The following is a 17,622-nucleotide window of genomic DNA, read 5'->3' on the forward strand; positions in this document are numbered from 1 at the left end:
GATCAGTGAAGCTGATGATATTCTATACAAAGTGACCAAGGTAAAAAAGGGAGAAGACACAAATGACCAGTATCAGGAATGACTTTAATAATTTAATATCCACAGAGATTCAAACAGTAACATAAGAATGCTGCAAATGACCATATGCATACATTCGACAGTTTAGATTAAATGGAACAATATTGAAAGGCACAAACTACTAAAACTCACTCAAGAAGCAGATAACTCTAATAGTCCCATATCCTTTAAAGGAAGTAAATTTTTAGTTAAAACTTATAAAAGAAAGTTTGTTCTTCAAAGAAAAAACATACAAGCCTGGGAGTTTCCATTGGTGAATTAAAACAGAAATAGTAGTAATTCTACACAATGTCTTTTAGAAAATATACAAGAACAGGAAACACTTGTGAACCCTTACCAAGAAGCCACCCTACTATCTCTTATGAACATGGACATGAAGATCCTCAACAAAATATCTGCAAATCACAGTAAGCAGGGTATAAAAAGATATAATACATCCCAGCCAAGTGAGGCTATCTTGAATGCAATGTTGGTTCAATATTCGAAAGTAAATCAATATAATCTGTCATATGAAGAGAATAAAAAGAAGAAACCATAAGATCATCTCAATAGATGCAGGAACATATTCTAAGCCCGACTGTCCATACAGCATCCTCCCCAGGATGATTTATATCGGGCACCAGTAAAACCAGCTGCTATCCTCTTGCAAGGTCCCAAGGCCCTTTCTGGCAGCACCCACTGCAGACAAGTGGAAGAAACAAAGGCATGGACATGTAGTTATGTCATTTATTTGTTACACTCACCTGATTCATATCATAAGCCAGGCAAGAGATGAGAAGTACTCACAGGCTCTCTTGAGTCTTCAGGCCAATGTAACAATTTTACACCTGCCTCAAATCATCACTTTCTGTGCATCACAGTCCCCGTAAGTTCCTTCCTCCACAGTGGCATTTCCTGGCTTTGGTTGGCTTTGCTTCTGTTTCAGTTTCTCTCATTTGCACATAGTCTTTCATGTTATAGGGTTATAAGCACAAGGACTTAATACCAGGATAACGGAGAGAAAGAGACAGGTCTTGGTCTTGAGTGAACCATCTGGTCTCAGTACAAGTTGCACTGTGAGCGTCACTCATTTCACTCCCTTCCCCGGCCGCCCCTATCTTTTGGTTCAATTTACTGAATGCTTTCAGCATATGCCCATGTACCCTCCTGGGTCGAAATCTCCCATCATTCCTTTCAGATGTGTGTTTTCAGTTCTGACGGCTTTATATACCTTGTCTGAGACCTGTTGTTTTGCTAACATTTTTTCTTTTATTTCCAACTCCATCTTTAACTGTCTTTCCCCAAGGGCAGCTTTCTTCACGACAGTCGCTGTAGTGATGTCCTTCGGATGACGCTCCTCTGCAAGGTCACGGATCTCATGCCTCGTCCTTTTCCGCTCAGAGCTGTTGGCCTCTTGCTCCTGGCAGAGTTGGCTTCTTATCTTGTTCAATTCTTTTTCATGATTTGGTTTATCTGGGGGTCACCTCTTTCTTTTTTCCTTTCTGGTTCTTTAATAGGAGGTGCATAAGATGATTCAAGACTTTTTTTTTTATTTTCTTGAGCATTTTGGCGCTCTCCTATTCTTAATAATTCTCTGTGCAAATGCGATCATACCATTTCTGTAATACTCAAGAGATCATCACGTGACTGCAACTCACTTTCCACCTCTGAGAGCCCTGCTTCCATGGCCTGGCACTGTCTTCGGTACATTTTCAGTTCTTGTAAGAGCTTCTGATTTTCATCTCGTAGCTTATTCCTGTTTAATGCCATTCCACTCACAGCTGATTTTAATTTTTCAATAATGAACTCATCTCTCTCATTTTCACAACTGTGATCTGGTTCACAAATCAGCGGGGGAGTTTCACAGCCTCTGTCTCCTGTGCACCGTTTCCTACCATTTAGTTGAGTCTGGTAACTTTGTGCTTGTTTCTCTCATTTCTGGATCAAGTTGCTCAGTTGAAAGGGTATTTCTTCTTCAGGGTACAGTAATTCTTTTCGTCTAAATTTGTTTTGTTTCATTTGCTGTAATTTCAGTTTTTCAAAGCTATTCGTTAGTTTGGAAAATTGAACTTTCCCAGTTTGCAGTTGACCTTCACAATTCTGAGTCATCGCTAAATTACATTTTTCCAGACTGTCCAGCTTCTAAGTAATCCCACCTCTTGACCTTTCTGATCCAGACAAGGTTGTGCACTTGCCAGCTCTTGATCCTGAAGATCTAATCTGTCTCCAAGGCCCGCACCCTCCTTTACAAGTCCAATTTTGTGTTGCTTACCATGATACTAATTGGTTCCATTAATTCCTGAAGTTCAGCCTCACAAGGAGAAGCCCCCGTTGTATTATGGGCTTTGTTCTCCATGTCAAGAATCTGCTGCATCTGGGTTAGAATTCTTGAATTTTAATCTGCGCCGCGCTTCGCCCTCCGGGAGGTCCGCGGCCCCGGGAGCAGGCGCGCCGCGCCCTGCCAGCCCTGCCCGTCCGAGGCCGCCGCGCGCCCGCCCACCGCCACTGGTCGCCGAGGGGACGCGCGCCGCCGCGGGCAGGCTGGGGGATGGGCGGCGGGGCCGCCCCGAGACCGAGGCTCCCCGACACCACCTCTCTCACGCATTTCACTTTTATGGACACAATCATGTTAACTTTTTGTACTTCTTTTCCTCAATTTGTTGAAATTGACTTCGTACATTCTCAGTCTCCTCCAAACGTCTTTTGTGTCACTGAATGAATAACCAACTTTTGGTGAACACAGTCGAGCCTTCCAATCCTTCCGAGGCACTAACAAAAGGTTATATAGCCATACTCTTGGGTTTTCTCTGGAGCATGCATTCCTGGCAGTGAATCCCTCTTTTGTGGCAGCTTTTACTATTTGGATAGTCTGCCAGTTTCCCAAATCATTCATTCCATTTCACTTTTTGCTTAGCAGACTCTTCCCTTCATTCATGTCTCCCTTCTCACATTTTACTATAAGTAGCAAGATGAAAACATGCTGCCCCTTCAACAGTTGGTTTGGGACTCTCTCAGCTAAATGACCAGGTTCTGCTTTCTGCATGACTGCAGAACATAATTTCACCAAACTCTCTGCCAATATTTAACACGGATCCTCTTCCTTCGGTTTCTAATAACGTGTCCTCACTTTCTTCTGAGCCATCGCGGACAGTATTCTCCCAGCCCAGTCTGTGGGCTCTCACCAGCAGGGACCCTTCAGTCTGTATTTCTTAAATATGGTGACTTAGGCATTCTTTAAGTGAATTTAGGATTTTTCTACATTGCTTTTCACCTGAGTCCTCACTACCAGAACCTTTAGCATTCAAACCTCTATAATAGTCTGTTCAAAGCAATCTAGGCTTTTGCTATCATGATCCTCATAGTTCTTCAAGCCTCTGGCCACTGCATGATTCCAAAGCTGTATTCACATTTTTAGGTATTTATTACAATAGCACCCCACTTCCAGGAACTGAAATCTGTGTTTGTATAACTTTTTCTGTTGCTGTTGTAACATATTCACATGTGTAACATCAGAAGGGAGGGAGGATCCTGGAGAACAAAACCCTGCCTACCACACTATTACTCCTATTGGGACCCAATTCAGAGCTCTGAATATACAATTATAATTAACTAAAGCTTAATCTGAGACTATGCAGGAAGGAGAGGAGAAAAACAGTGACGCGGCATCACCCATATGGCAAAAAGGGAAATCTACAGATGTCTGCAGGCCATCAAGATGCTCATGGAAACAGAGGCTGGATTAGACCCACCCAGCAGTCAAATACTCAAACAGGAATATTAGAGGAAAGACTGGAGAAATCCACTCAATGATTATCCCAAAGAGGGTAGATTACACTGCATATACACCTTCATTCCAAAGAAGAAAACATATGCATGCACATGCTTACACACACACACACACACACACACACACACACACACACACACACACACACACCATGCACACACAGATATCTGAAGGAATTTTTTTACACTTCAGGTGGGTCTGTTAGCTTCTGAATATGGTATCTATTTTTGGATCTCATCACCCTAATGAAAGTATTGCCAAATGCTTCACAGCCAATTACTGTGTGCCGGATAAATGCATGTATTTATTCATTCTCGATAGTGATGATTAAGAGGGAGCTCATTTCACCGTAGTCTAGCAGAGTTTGAAATACAAATGAACTGACTGCAGTAAAAACTGCCCTCTTCCCAGCCCAACCTGAGGAAGATGCCTTTCTGAATACAGCTTCTTGTCCAGTCCTGTTTAGCATGAAATCGCTCTTCTGTGCCTTCAAATACCGCTGTGAGGATAAGATGAAGCAAATCCCAGACAGATTCCCCTCAAAGAAGGGCGCATGCACTCCCTTTTTCATCTGAGAATCCCAGACCCCAAATCTATTTTACCTTGTGGGTTTTCCTTTTCCCAAATGGCTGTTACACTGGTGCAGTCCCATTAAGCTACATTTGATATTTATTTCTCTACGAGCACAAGGAATATATTCATACAGAAAAGATACCCCTAAATAAATCAACTTTTGAAATTCTCCACTGAGAGATAAATTTTAGGCAGTGATGTGTAGTTATGGAAATACATATCTGTACCCCATCTTTGTTGAGGTGTGTTGACAATTCCCAATACATTTTGCACCGAAAAATCCTCCTTTCATGACATCATTATTTTTCATTTTATCTAGATGAATGAGCAGATCATGAATGAATGATCTAGGGAATAAACAGCCTTGCCTACTATGTGCTTTGTGTTGCTTCCTCTGACTGGCCTACTGGACCAGCTCACCCAGCATAGCTGGGCAGCACGCTCTCCCAGACACATGAATATTCCACAATTCCACATAGCGGAATTTTAACATCTTCAGGTTCCCAAAATGTGCACACTCAGCCTCGGTTGTTAGTGTTTTGAAGATACCAGATTTAAGCCTTTCTCAGACCAGGGATTTGAGGAGCCCTCAGTGTTAGGCTGCAGGCATCAGGGGAAGGGGTGAGCCTGATGGACAAGCTCAGGTCTCACCAAACGAGGTGAAGAGACCAACAGGTTCCGGTCTGACAACATTCCAGAGCCTGATCGGATAACCCTCCCAACTAGAGCCCTTCCCCCAAGCTAAAGGATAAGTGGTAACTTTCCAGTACCTGGCTAAAGGCCAATGAGAGACCCCCAAGTACCCTAGTCAAGCCAATCCTCATGCCAATGTACACCTTTGCTCTCCCTCCCCCTGCCTTCTTTAAAAACTTGCTGCCTGCCCTGCTGGGTGTGACTTCCCTGGCGTGTGTTCCAGACCACGGAACATCACCCGGGGGTGGCATTCAAATAAACTACCTGGCCCTTTGTTGCCTCTCTTTGCCTGCTTACTTCGGTTGGAATTTATTGGAATTTATCTTACACTCAGGACTTGACAGGGCTGCCGGCGCATCGTGCTTTTGGTCTCCCAGACAGGAAACCTGTACTGCGTACAGCCTGTGGACTTGCTCAGAATCTGGGCTCCCTACACCCAAGTTCTGCAATGTTTGAGAACTCTGAGAGAGAGGAAGGTGATGAAAAGTCATAAAGTTAGTACTTAATATATGATACTATAGAGCCAAAATATTTTCCAAATGATGGGACTACATTTTGGCTGTGGGGAGAGGTGTTGGAGGGTCTTGTCTTCCTTCTGTCCTTTCTGCAAAAATAATGAATAATGGACTTGGCAATGAACTTCACCAATAAGGGGAGAATATAGAAGGGGATTAGGGTCAAGATGTAGAGGTAAGTAGTGAATACCATTTTTTTTTTCTCTTTTGCTTTATGACATATTAGCAAATATTTTATGACCAAAATATAAAGTGTTTTGCATGCTTACAAATATGTACACATTTATATATTAAATGAAAATATGTATATAATAAATAGTGTTCATTTAAATTAAATAAGTTATTACTTTTTTAACACAAAATAGTTAACAAACCAGTTACATTCAGTTGAATCATCTAACACTAATGAAAAGTTCTGGTTTCTTCCCACGTAGACTCAAGGTCTTGTCTGGCTCTTTCCTCAAGTGAGCACCTGAAGTGGGGCTGGGAAAGCAGTGGCATCCTGGAAGACGTGTAACCTGTATAAGCTCAAATGTCTCATTCCAACACGGGAACTGCAACATCAGGACCAGAAACAGCACATGAAACAGGCCGTCAGCACCTGCTCAACGCAGACCTCAACCAGGGGTCAGTAGCTATTGGCTATATTAATAGCGTGTTTAATAATGTAATAGTGGGAACCTCTTAGATGATTTTGTTTTCAGAGGTTTCCATTTTAATAGCCTTTTGGGCTTCAATCCTTCTCCATTTCTATTGTGTGTTAGAAATTAATATAACTGATCTCACTGGTGGTGAACAGATATGTCGCTATCTTCTGTTAAAATTTGCTCAGGGAAGACAAAGCTCTGGAGGTTTGTAACCACTTGTCTTGCAGACGGCCTAGGAAATAGCCAATTCTTCCTGAGATTTTCTGCTAACATATTCCCTGCTGCTTTCTTACTTTTTTTTCTTTACAAATCTCAAGCTTCTAATTTCCAAAACAAAACTACCTGGTGTTACTTGCTTCCTTGTGCTTACAAGCTTTGAGAAAAGCCCTCCCTATTAACAACCAAACAAAAGGTAAGATGATTGATGCTTGTTTCAGGAGTCGTGGGGCAAGATGAGGTTTTATGCCCAGTTTACACTGAACTATAATTCTTCTTTACAGAGTCTCTATGCTGTCTGCAGGTCACACTTACAGCGATCGCTTTGTAATGAATGGAGTCATGATTCTCTCTGCAGTCAGAAAGCCCTGGCACTGGACAGCACTTCACGCCAGTAATTGCTGGGCAGGAAATCATCTTCATTATGTGATTTGCATTTTATAGATTACAACCCATGTCATATCCAGCATAACCGTAGTTGTTCTTAATAGGCAGGCAGATATTGTCACTTTGAAAATATGGAAGCTGATGCTCAGAAGAGTTGCCTCACTCAGGGTTAACTGTATGTTCATAGTTAAGGACACAGATAAGTGTTTAAAACCCCAAAGATATGATTGATACATAGTCAATCTGAAATACATAGTATAATACATAATTATGCTATATGTAAATATAATTATGTGTTATACATTAATATCTACTAAGATCTCAATATATTGAGTATACAATACTTAATAAACATTATATATATTTAATTAACATGTCAAATATATATTTAATTAATATATTAAATTATGTATATGTAATATATTAACATATGTCTGATGTATGAAATTTTTGTATATTAGTATATATAATTATATGTAACATGAAAAAATAAATGAACTACAACATGGATATATAGTAATTTTACACATTGTATATAAAACATATAATACATATTAATGTATATTGTATATAATATATAACTGCTATATATTAAATTAATTACATATTAACATAATAATATACATCAATATAATCTAGTAACATAATCACACTTATATCCGCTAGTAATTACTTGTTATATATTAATTATTAATATTTTGTGAATAATACTAATTATAATAAATTATTACTTAAAATATATTCTAATTATGTTAGTGCATACTCTATTAATATAAAACATATGTGAATTAATAAGTACATTACTATTCTCTTGACAACAGTGAAACCACAGGAGAGGAGATGAGGGGTCTCCCATGCTGCACAGCCCTTCTTGGTTTCAGCGCTCTGCCTTAGGACTCCCTTGCTGCTGGGTGTCGGTGGGTGGGTGGGGCTGCGTTTATATCAGCTGGAGGCTGACAGAGGGAAGGAGCGTCAGGCTACGGCTTGAGGGGTTGAGGGCAGGTTGGCGCTCTCTGTGTGCAGAGGGGAAGTCCTCAGAATATGAAATACTACAATACATGGGCCCAAGAGGAAGTCTCCTTTACTTTTCCCCTTACATTTGGAATCTTTCTTTCCATGCATAATATCCTTTTGTTTCTTTTTTATTATTTTGAAATTTTTAAATGACTGTTTTGGGCTGAACCGTGACCTCACAAAATTCATATGCTGACATCCTAACCCGTAGTACCTCAGAATGTGTTTGGAGGTAGGCTCTTTAATGAGGTAGTTAAGTTAAAATCAGGCCATTAGAATAGCGTCTAACCCATTATGACTGGGGTGCTCATAAGAAGAAATTGCAGCAAAGACACATCCAGAGGAAAGACCACGTAAAGACACAGAGAAGGAGGCTGTCTTCAAGCCAAGGAGAGAGGCCTCAGGAGACACCAACACCTTGGTCTCAGACCTGCGGTCTCCAGATCTGTGAGAATATAATTCCTGTTGTTTTAGCCACCCAGCCTGTGGTATTCCTTATGGCAACCTTTGCAAAGTAATGCAATGACCATCATCAATTTAATATTCCTGCAAATTTTATAATGTAGAGATTGGACTCCACTTGCATAATTTGATTCTTAGTAATACTTGATAAGGAGAAATATGTGAAAAGCTTAAAGTATTAGGGAGCTCACCAGGCTTCTTACCCTCACCCCCGTGGCCCTGCAGCCTGGTCTAGGACCCTACTGCATAGGTTGGCATATGGAGCACAACGTGGCAGGGCTGGACCTCACCTGCCAAAGGGGAGAGTCCCCTCATTAACACATCTAGAAATCAAGTCATCAGATCCTCATTTCTCAGGGAACATTGGGTTACAAAGAACACTCATCCATGACTTAACACAAAGCAGCTGATGCCCATAATCATTGGGGTTTTGCATTCACAGCAAGAAAATTCACTCCTGAGCCAGAAGCCTGGGGACAGGGCTCAGGTCTGCCTCCTTGGCCATCGTTTTACCCAAAGAGTGATTCGAACGGAGAAGGAATGGGAGTGGTGGGAACCATTACAGCACATCCGCTAATCTCTATGCCGTTGGGAATTAAATCAGACTCCAGTGTCTTATCCGCTTCAGCCAAATAATGTGGGTTTGCAGAGCTGTGACCTACCAATAGCACAAGCCTCAGACAAAACAAGCCCAGGGCAGAGGCCAGCATCCACTTAAGGGACCAGGAGGGCAGCCAGAGTGCTGCTTGCATCTCCCCAGCTCCCCAGTCGGAGGGTGAGCTTGAGAGGGAAGGAGGACAGACAGAACACCGGGGTGGCTGCTGAGCCCTGGATGGGCAGTGGCCACTGGGGCAGGGCTGGGGCAGGGACTTCGCGCTGCACTGGTTGAGAAGAGAGTGCCTCAGGACACGGCTGCAGACTCCCTTCGCCAGCAGGCTCCTGGCCACGGTCCTACCCTACCCCAGGTGTCTTCCCCACATGGTGGCACTGGAGTGACAACACTGAAGACCCCACTGAACCTGCCAACACTCCCAGCTCCAAAAATCCCGATGGCCCCGTCGTCTTAAACCCTCTCCCTTAACCTGTTCCAATCTGTCTCCCAAGCTGCACCCAGCACTCTCTCTGGGCCCCACTGGTGATTCATAGCCTGCCACCCCACACACAGAAAGCCCAGACAAGAGACCTGCTCCCTGGAGTTCACCAGAAGGGCGCTCTGGCTTCTGCTGGTGCGCAGCTCGTTCCCTGCTCTCAAATGCCTGCCCACCCGCTAGCCTTCCAGATATGGGCCTTGATCAGCACTGCACCCACATGGCTCCGTCCAGCTCAGCCTGCTGTATATCCACCCCCAGTCCCAGCTTGGGTCAGGCTGGACCTGTAATCCAAGAACCCCCTTAGTTTTGATCTCTCTAATAGCCTCAAGGAAAATACCCATGAGCACCAGAACGCCACTGGGCACAGAAGGAGCCTCCCCGGGGACAGTTTTCCCAGCCTCTCTGCCTGAGAAGGGGGATCCAGACAGCCCTGGCTAACCACCTTCCCTCTGCACCTCTGTCCGTGCTGCTCTTGTGCCTGAAACGTCATTAGCAGGTTCTCTGAGCCCTTTTACCCCTGCTGCAACACTAACAGTACCCTGTCCAGGGCCCCAGCATCTGCTCTCAAGGAACATTCCATTCTCCCTCCCTTGACCACTTCTACTGCATGTGAGAGCCTGCCACACTGCTGCAGCCATGTGTGTGTGAGTATGTGTGTGTGTCCTGCTTTACCTGAAAGCACAGTCAGTGGCACACATTGTCCCTGCCTTCATGTGTCCTTAAACGTTGAGTAAAATGCCTTGGAAGGCACCTTCAACCTGGGTAAATGTTCACCAAGTGAAGTCATGACCCATTTGTTGTATGCCTGGGGAGAAACAACACAGGACATGTCTGCCAGCCACACTGCGGTGCCCTCCACACCCTGGGACATCATTCGCTCTGGGAAATGCAGCGCCCCCTTCTGGTGATTCAGTTTCCGGCCAGGTCAAAGTGGGTTTCCAGCACAAACCGCAGGTCAGTCTCACTCTTTCTATCGTGAGCCACCTGTGGTTCAAAACGCACCTACTTGCATGTGGTCCTTGGTTTATATGATTTTTCTCTTTGGTTTATGCAAATGAATTTTGCCTCCCCGGTTACAAGTTCCTCACCAGGAAGGCCCATAATTTCAACTACTGTATTTGTATTTTATCAATATTTGGTTATTCATTTCTTGATTTTTCTTTCAAGGGATGTCTGTCTGAATGACCCATCTCAAAAGCAGCAAAATTCAGCCTGAAAGAAAGATCCAGCAGGGAAAGAGTAACGTTCATCCGTGTCTAGTGTTTTCTGTGTGTCAGGCACTCAGAGATCCACAAATGTTAACCCATTTCATTCCAGTCAACTTCCTGGGGTATCTACTGGTATCATGCCCAGTTTGTACATGAGGAAACCGAGGCAAGGATGTCCTCTCTGAACTTCCCCAAAGTCAAGCCAGCACCCGCATTCCCAGCCTCTTTGCCTGGCTCACCACCCAGGGGATCGGCTGAGGTCTAGGCACAGAGCTGGCACAGTAAGGGTGGGGTACCAGGAGGGCTCCTCCCGGGCTCTCCAAGGAGTCCTAACTCCCCCAGGAAGTGAGGAGCTAGCGGGGTTCTGTGCCTCTCACCTTCTTTTCTATGTGTGTAGGGGACTTTTTACCTCCCAGTTAGTGATCAGCCAGTGCAAGATGTAAAATGCTGCCCATCACGCTTGCTGAACTCAAGGTACCCGAAGACACTTGAAGCGGAGAGCTGAGAGGACTCATTTCCTTCTGGCTTCCTTAGGGTCCTGGGTGCAGACTGTAAGACTCGCATGAAGGAGTTCGGGCTCCTAACTGCCGGCTCCACCTTGTGAGCCATGTGAGTGGCTGCCTTGGAGTGGACGCCCCAGCCTCAGCCACCCGTTTGGATGGTGCAGCCACAGCTGCCAGCCTGACTGCAACCCCACAAGAATCCCTGAGTCAGAGCCACCCCGACAAGCTCCCCCAGATTCTGACCCAGAGAAACTGAGTCAGTTAATAAATATTTGTTGTATTAAACTGCTAAGTTTGGAGGTAATTTGTTACACTAAAGTTGATAACTAGTACGATTATGGATTTTTGCGATTATTTCTTATGTTAGATTTTAGATTCCTTAAAATGATGACTCAAGTATATCATGTTACATCTGGCACTGTGCCTGAAACCTGATAGGTCCTCCAGAAATGTTCATTATATATGGAAATAAGTACGTGAATTTATGATCAAAGTCGGGGCTGATCTTATTCATCACACATTTAGTTAGAACCTACGTGAAGTCAGGCAATGGAGCGAGGCTCTGGGATGTGTCTGAGTTGGGGTCCCCAGAGGTCACCTCTGAGGTCAGGCTGTGAGCTGCTCAGTCATCACAACCGAGGCTGCGGACCTGGGTGCTCACCCAGCTCCCTGCCAGCTTCTCTGGTCGAGGGCTGCTTCAGGGTACGCACACGTCACCGTTTCTCATTGGCCCTGCGAGTGCGTCCGAGCACACTCCCACCAGGAAAACACGAGTGCCCAGGCCGAGCCCCGCAGGCATGGGCAAGCAAACAGCCTTTGGCTTAGGCAGGCACCAGCAGCGTCTGCCATAGGGTGACACAGAAAGCAGATGCTCATCTCTTAAGGAGCTCAGACTATGGTCAAAAAGGGACTGATTATAATAGAAGAGTGGAGACAAGCAATACGAATGAGTTCCTGGAGCCATGAGGGCTCTCACTACCCAGGGGGTTGAGGAAGTCTTCACAGGGGGGCTGCAGAAAGAGTGAGAACATTGCAGGAGGAGAACCAGGGGAGGGTGCACGAGGAGGGGGAGCAGCACATCAAAGGCACAGAAGTGAGAGGCCACGTTCTGTGTCAGGAATGGGAGATGCCCACTGGTACCCTGGGTCTCAGTCTTGAGGCAGCTGGTAAAAGGTGATAAGCCTGCAGCCGAGGCCTCTTTACCTGGCAGCAGATGGGCCACCACTAGTGGGCAACCTGAAGCTTCTGGGAGGATTAGAGTCCATATTCCTGACACTCCCTACATCTCTAACATTCCCCACACTCCCAATAGTCCCCAGATTCCCAACATCCCCAGTGTTCCCAACATTCCCAGCACTCCAGCATTCCCAATGCCCCCAAATTCCCAACATTTCCAGTGTTCCCAACATTCCTAACTATCTCAGTCCTCCCAGGAATCAGCACCGTGTGCCAGATGAGATACTGGCCTCAGAAGCTGAACAGCCCAGGAGCCAGCCCCTGCTGTGCCGAGTGAAGATTGCGGGCTTTCCAGTTTGTCTTTACAGTTCCTGGGCAACTGACACTCTGGCCTATATTTGGAGATTGTTATGAACTGAGTGTTTGCATCTTACAAAAAGTCATATATTGAACCCCTAGCCCCCAATGTGATGGCGTTAGGAGATGACCAGGGTTAAATAAGGTCATAAGGTTGGGACTCCAAGATGAGGCTAGAACCCTTATGAGAAGAGGCACCAGAGAGGTGCCTGGTCCAGAGGTGCTGGAGCTCTGGAGCACCAGAGGGGCTCTCTCTGCCTTGTGAGAACACAGTGAGAAGGCAGTGTGCAAACCAGGAAGAGGGCCTTACCCAACCCAACCATGCTGGCAGCCTCCATAAAAATGAGAAATAAGGTTCTGTTGCTTAAGCCACCCATTCTTTGGTATTTTGTTACGTCCACCTAGCAAAGACAAAACTTTGCTAGAATATTAGTCTTGGAGAGGCAGGAACTTGCCTTCAGAAGCAGAAGCCAAGAGGGGTGAAGTATGCCTGTTCTCCCAGAAGCCAGAGCACAGGCTGTGAACAGGCCAGGCCCACGGGACAGGGTCTGCAGAGAACTTAATGGTGCGGAGGCAGCTCTGAGGGTACCTGACACATCATCATGGACCCCTGATGAAGTGGGGACAACCTAGGGGTCAGATAATGAATGGTCTAGGCCTCTCACAGAGGACGTTGCAGGAACTATGTGACTAAGATGTGTAGCGTACTCCTGGGTCAATGTATATCTATTATTGCTTTTTCATTATTTGCTAGTGATTTTTGGGCTTCTCAAAAAGGATCCCCGCTCACATAGGGTAGGTGATTTTGATCTCACCCAGCTCTTCTCAACTAAAGACATGCTTCCTTGGAAAATTTTTCCTGAGCCTCCACACTCATGATGAGCTGCACACCAAAGGACGTGAATTGCTATCACCCATTCCTTTAGAAGAGATCATTTTTTGTCTGGAGTTTTATAATTACAGAAGAAGAAAATTGTCAACATTATTATTGTGGTTTGAAAGTCTGATGGATTTATTGTTTTCGTTTGTTTTCTGTCATAAGAATAAAAAATTATGACAGTTTTATGTATCTTTCTTTTTCTGCAGTTTCCATAGCAGTAAAATATTCACTCAATAATGACATTTACAATTTTTTCAACTGCAGGTAAGCTTACATCTATCTGTACTTTAAAGCCTCGGCAATAAAGCTTTCTACCAACTCTATCTCTGTTTTTTATGTGCTAAAAATGTTCTATAAAGGGTAAATAAAATAGAGTAGCAGGGAATGAATCTCTAAGTTCTTAAGAAATGTTGCTTTATGTTTATATGACATTATTTATTTAAACCCCCTTTCACTGGCAGCAGAAATGAAACTCCAGGTAATTGAGCAGCCCCCGCCTCCCGCCCCCACATGCCTCTTTCCATCTTCCTCTAAGTGTGGTTGCTTACTGGATGGTTCCTTGGTGCCATGGCTTCAGGGGTGAGTGGGGATGGGTGTCTGTCCTCTGTCATGTCACAGGTCTACCGTTCCCTGAAGGGTGCATCTTCACAGTTGTCCTCTGGTACGTGCAAATTGCTTCTCAGCCACCCCTCGCTTCTATTTGCAGAGCCCCTTCAGTTCAACCTTCTCCCAGCTACTTTGGGATATTCTTAGGGACCTAGAAGTAGCCCCTCACAGCCTGTGCCACTCTGGAGCCATTGGAAACTGGATGGTGCCCTTTTGTGTTAGTCCTGACACTGGGGAAATTATTTTACTGCTTCTCAGGCAACACGGGAGTGCAGGGGAGCTCTGTGACGCCGTTATGTGAACATAAGCCTTATGTGGCCAGCCAGCCGGGGCCATGACTGCACTGGGGTGGGAGGAGAGCACTCAGAAATCCTCCAAACAAGTGGGGGCCCCTATGCGCCTGGATGTGCATCTGGATTCTGCCTCGCCCTCGGGTCATCTCCATCTGTCCTCTCTGCCAAGGCTCTGGTTTGCAGGGGTGCACCCTGGGATCTTGCTCCAAATCTCCCTGTCCCTCCTTTTCTTCTCTGATGTTCTTCCAGCCCTCTCCCAGACCAGGAAAACTTAATTTACTCTTCAGGGTGAGACAAACTGACTCAAAATGAGCGCTTGTTGTTTCTCAGAGCTTGACTTTTAAAACTCAGAATGCTGTCATCTCAGGCTGTTGTTTCAGGCTTGAATTTCAAAAGTCTGGTTTTGAGATGTAAAAAGTAGATTGTGAAATGCAAACTCTCTCTCTCTTTCTCCATCTGCTGTGTGTGGTACATAAATGTACTCTGGCTGCTGCCTTAGTGGGGGTAAGGTTGAAGGATACCTGGAAGTCCTGATATTTCTCTATCAAAATATTCCCCTACTGCAGATGGAAACACTTGGATGCCATCTGGAAAGGGCTTTTTGCATCTATTCCACTTGGTGATAACACTAATGATGACTGATTGTGAATTGCTGAAGATCAGGGCCTGGGGTCTGCGGGGAAAGCAGGTTTCATCAAGGGCTGTTGAGCAGCCTGGAGTGTGGTTTCTGGAGGTCTCAGTCCTGATGTCTTCTGCTCCTCCAAGGGCACAGGTCATGGGGGATCTTTGCAGAGGGAAGTGGGGGGTTTTGGAAAATTTTGGCTTGGGGATTTCATCATACAGCATGAGTGTAGTTCTTAATGGCCGCCCTCCATTTAACTTTACTCCTTAAAAACCTCATCCTGCCATAACATAAAGAAGTGAGAAAATCAGCTCAGTGGAGCATGAAGGGCAATTATTAGGGTCTCCTTTCTCTAGACACTCTGCAAACAGGTCTTCCAAGACTGATGTGGACAGTGATAGAGAACAGCCAGTTTACCTGGATCCAGGTCTTCTTAACCTCTTTGCTCTGTCCACGTACATGCAGCCCCAGCCCTCCACTTTCTTCAAATGAAGACATCAAGATGGATCTTTCTGCTTATTCCTCCAGAGCTAATCTGATACAATAATTTCTAGTTTAACTACCACTGCTCGGGGGTTGCATTTCTATCATCCAGGGTTTAGAGTCCCCTCACCTCGCCTAAGGAATAATTTCTACTGCAGTTGAGGATCGGGTAATCTGGGCTCAGCCCTCGAGTCACACACCAGGGCTACCTCTGCTCTTTCAAACTAGCATGGAATGGCCAAAATCTTTATGCTGCTCTCTGGGGGAACAAGGGAGAAATATATGAAGGAGGGTGCAGATGAGCTAAGTTTAAAGGTATCTGGGCTCACCAAGTCTGATATTTGGGAAGGAACATCTAGGAAGGATAAAAGTCTGAGTGAAGTTATAGAATCTGGAATATACAGAAAGTTTTTAGAATACTAAAGACAAACAAAAACTTGGGTCCGCAGTGTCAGTCTTCAGAGACAGGACATCCTCACCTCTCTGGGGCATTATATGTAACCATCCTTGCCTCACACACACTACTCTGGTTGTTACAAAGCGCCAGTCACCAGGAGGCCCTGCAAAGGTTCCTCTGGCTGCTTGGAACTGGGGCTTTCGACCTGGACTCAAGGACATCTTTAGGGACAGTGTCAGCGCTGGTTTCTATGGCAGAAAAGGCCATTTCCAGAAGCACTACTTTGTACCTACCTATATCTCAGAGAACCTGGGCAATTGCTTGGCAGTAGGGACCCTTTGGGGGAAGGTGAGAAAAAGGGTCTCCAAAAACAGTTCCTAAAATATATGCTGGTCATTTTGCCTGCAGTCTGGAGGAATGGCTGAATTGCTAGATTTGAAGCAAGATGTTGACATTAGTTCTGTATAGTCAAGGAATCCAAACTGATGAGAGAGTCAAGCATCTTCAACCCATAGAATGATAGATTTAGGAAGGGACTGCAGAAATCTTTGACTTGGACTCTTTCTTGGTGTTCAGGACCGTATTAGTCAGCTCAGACAGCCATAGGAAGTACCACAGACTGGAGGCTTAAATAACAGGCATGTATCTCTTCACTGATCTGACTGGGAAGCTAGACATCCAAGATCAAGATGTGGGCAGGGTTGGCTTCTCCTGAGGCCTCTGGTTCTCCTTGGCTGCTTTCTTGCTGTGTCTTAGTGTGGCCTTCTCTCTGTGTGTCCATCACTGGTGATTCTTAACTTTCTTATAAGGACACCAGTCACGCTGGATTAAGGCCCCACCCTATGACCTCATTTAACTTCAGTTACCTCCTTCAAAGCACCATGTCCAAATATAATCAAATTGGGGGTTAGGGCTTCAGTGTATGGATCTGGGGGAGACATGACACTGCCATAACAATGCTCCATTGCACTGCTGAATAACTTAGAGCAAGAAAGCATTACGCTGTCCACTGGCCCCAAAACAATTAAGGGTATGAATATAAGGGCGAGAGAGTGCAGTGAAAAACATTCAGCTCCTCTCTGAGTCTCTATTTCTTAATTTGGAAAACAGGGAAAGTAACATTTATCCTGCAAGGATGGGTATATTTTAAATAATATTTGCAAAACAGGTACTCAAAAAAAGAGTGGTTATTCTTGTGAACCATGGGCATCATCCTGGACCCTCCCTTGGATCCCAAGGTCCAGTGAAGTCATTGACCCCCTTCAGAGAAGCACTTATCTGGACCATTGCTGCACATTGTACTCTGGGGCCATGCAACCCTGGATACAACACTAGGCTGAGCCATGTACCAGACACACAGGGCCCTGACACATGCTGTCCTTCCTGTGGGAATGTGATAGGGACTTCCTGTGAGATCCTGAACCATCTGACTTCCCAGGAGGACCAAACCCACTGGATGTTTCACCATGTCTGTCGATATTCATACATAAACCTCTTCACTTTTGGTCTACTGAACAAGTTCTCGCTATACCTTGCAGCCTGAGAAAAAATATTTTTATTAAAAATAAAGATAGATAGATAGATAGCTTCCATAATAACGAAGATGGCTATATAAGGGACTGACTTAAAGCTGTAAACTAGAATGTGGATTATAT

The 17,622-nt window shown here is 44.8% G+C and overlaps 1 pseudogene; it reads right to left on the bottom strand.

The window, feature by feature from the left end:
• Positions 1 to 1,201: 1,201 nt before the first annotated feature.
• On the bottom strand, positions 1,202 to 2,487 carry LOC108398296 (deuterosome assembly protein 1-like; annotated as a pseudogene).
• Positions 2,488 to 17,622: the final 15,135 nt, after the last annotated feature.

The sequence above is a fragment of the Manis javanica genome, chromosome 18, assembly GCF_040802235.1.
Source record: "Manis javanica isolate MJ-LG chromosome 18, MJ_LKY, whole genome shotgun sequence".
NCBI lineage: Eukaryota > Metazoa > Chordata > Mammalia > Pholidota > Manidae > Manis > Manis javanica.